We start from the raw sequence: 2,853 nt of genomic DNA, 5'->3' as shown, positions 1-2,853 counted from the left end.
TGGACTCACAAAACTTAAGCCTCCTGGGTGACCTTGGGCCAGTCACAATTCTCACAGAATTCTCTCAGCCCCACCTACCTCCCAAGGTGCCTGTTGTGAGAAGAGGAAAGGAAGATGATTGTAAGCTTCTTTAAGACACCTTAGGGTAAAGAAAAGTGAGGTATAAAAACCAGTGCTGCTTCTTCGTCACTTCAGACTATCATACTTCATTTATTATTTATTTTAAAAAAATTATATCTCACTTTTCTCTCAATCAGTGGAACTCGACGTAATGTACATCATTCAAGCCTGATAAAATCTCATTTCACAAAAGCACAATACAACTAACAAAAAGGGAACAAGCTGTTCACTCCATCATAAGGACTGACTTCTACTCACAAGCTACCGAAAGCCCTTTGGAACAGCTCCATCTTACAGAGCTGCTGAAGTCTCTGCAAAGTTATGGTCTTTCTCAGCTACTGAGAAAGCCTGTGCACCTCAAGGGCCAACCAGTCCTGGGTGTATGAAATTGGCAGCAGGTTTGAGTTGCCACGGCATCTAGTAATGTTGTTGAATGTGTGGGGTTTGGGTAGGCACGCTTTGGTTGCAGGCCCCCAGAGCCGGCCTTTTACTTACATCACTGGTGATGCTCTGCATGGCCTTTCCTGGGTATTCATTATGGAATCTGTGCCATCTCTTTGTTACAGGGCTACAGGGCTATCCCCTTTCATTTGCACCACTGGCAAGGTGATTGCTGTGCATGGCCAAGGTGTTTCCCAGGGCTTCATGCTGGAGTTGGGTGGTTGTCCTTTTTTGTCTCCCTTTCTCTCTGTGTTCTCTTGGGTCCATGAGTCACCTCCATGTTTTCCTTGCATTTCCAATGTTGTCAGACCTGGGTCTTCCTTTTGTTGCAGCCCCAACCTACCTCCACTATTGTGCATGACTCCCGGGCCTGGAGGAGGAGGGCAGTTGACCATACTCTGCGATCATCTTGTATGCAGAGAGTAGGGATGCCAAATCCCCCCAGGGGGTGGGGAAACCCCCCGCTGGGAGGCCCGTTCCCCGCCGCCGGATTGGGCCCCCGGGGGGAACCCCACTCCCAAAGCACATCACACGGAAGTGACGCAAGCACATTGGGGACGTTGGGGGCGGGGCCACAATCATCCGAGGGAAAACTCTATGGTTTTCCCTCAGATGATTCTGGCCCCGCCCCCAACATCCCCAACGTGTTTGCGTCACTTCCGTGTGATGTGCTTGCAGTGCACGTGCGCAAAGCGCGCACGCGAAGACTCCCGGAGCAAGGCTGGACTCCCCCGCTCCAGAACAGGTAAGCACTTGGCAACCCTAGCAGAGAGTAAACGGGACCTAGGGATACGGCTACCCACAACAGCATAGGTGACTCTTGGCCCCAGGCAGGGCAGGGGAGGAGGGGGGTTGGCCATTCCCAGCTATCATCTTGTCCATGGAGTGTGAACGGGGCCTGGGGATGTGGCCACCCACAACAGTGTGGGTGGCTCCTGGGCCCAGACAGGGCAGGGGAGCAGGGGTGGTGGTTATGTTTTGCAATCACCTTGACTGCAATGAGTGAACAGGGCCCAGGAATGGGGCCACCTGCAGCAATGCAGGTGCCTCCTGGGCCTGAGGGAGGAGTGGGAATAGCCACCCCTAGAAGCATCCTGGGGAGGCCCACTGCTAGTTTTATGCCTCTAGCTTGCACAGGATCTGTTTTATACCCACCTGAAGCTGTGCCTGACATTTCCCCAACAGCACTTTCTTTGGGCACCTTCTTTGGGGGGCTGTAACTCAGACCCCGCAAATCCAATCTGTACATAACCTGGAGAGCATGTAGGGGAGGACCTGTGGAGGTCCACTGTGAGTTTGATGCCTCTAGCTTGCACAGGGTCCATTCTGTACACTCCTGAACCTGCACCTAACATTTTCCCAAAAGCACTTTCCTGGGGGCACCTTTGGGTGTGTGTGTAATTCAGACCCCACAAATCCAATCTGCACCTAACCATTTAGGGTAGCATCCCAGAGAGTTGGCTGAGGGTTTGATGCATGTAGCCTGCACAGAATTTTGTTCTGTGTACTTCTGAATCTGCACCTGGTATTTCACCAAAAGCACTTTCCTGGGGACACCACAAACCGAAACTCAGACCCCCTAAATCCAATCCTCACCAAACGGGTTGGCAGGTTCAGGAGAGTCATCTGGAGATCCCCTGTGAGTTTGGTGTATCCAGCACATTGGGGGCTATTCTGCCACATCACAAAGTTCACAAACCGTTTCAGTTCATATGAGGCCATTTTAGTTTGGTTCGGCTTGTGGATTGGTTCGTGGGTGCACCACAAACCCAACCACATTTTCCGGGTTTGTGCCCATCCCTGCATGAAAGCAAACTCCACTTCCTAGACCAGATGCAGTTTGTAAGCCCGAAGGAATTTACTCAGGTTCATGTTTGTGGAAGGTTGAACAGTTAGCTAATTCTACTTTCCTGGCATACCAAAAAAGAGATGGAAGTCCAAAGTGCAGTTCTTAATCTACATTTCACAAATTCTGAGTTGAAAGTTGGACTTCACATTTTATTGAGTGTAAAATGATAATTTTTGTATTGTTCTTAAAGTTGTAAGGGTGTGTAACTTCCAGTTACAGTTACCGTTAGGAGCTGCGGTGGCTCAAGTGGTTAAGACGCTGAACTGCAGGCTGTGGAAGGTCAGTAGTTCAGCAGTTCGAGACCCGGGTGCCGCAAGACGGAGTGAGCTCCCGTCTCTAGTTCCAGCTCCTGCCAACCTAGCAGTTTGAAAGCAAGAAATTGCAAGTAGATAAATAGGTACCACTTTGGTGGGAAGGTAACAGCGTTCCGTGCGCCTTGGTGT

The sequence above is a fragment of the Gekko japonicus genome, unplaced genomic scaffold, assembly GCF_001447785.1.
Source record: "Gekko japonicus isolate JY-2015 unplaced genomic scaffold, Gekko_japonicus_V1.1 scaffold938, whole genome shotgun sequence".
Lineage (NCBI taxonomy): Eukaryota > Metazoa > Chordata > Lepidosauria > Squamata > Gekkonidae > Gekko > Gekko japonicus.
This window is presented reverse-complemented; position numbering follows the sequence as displayed.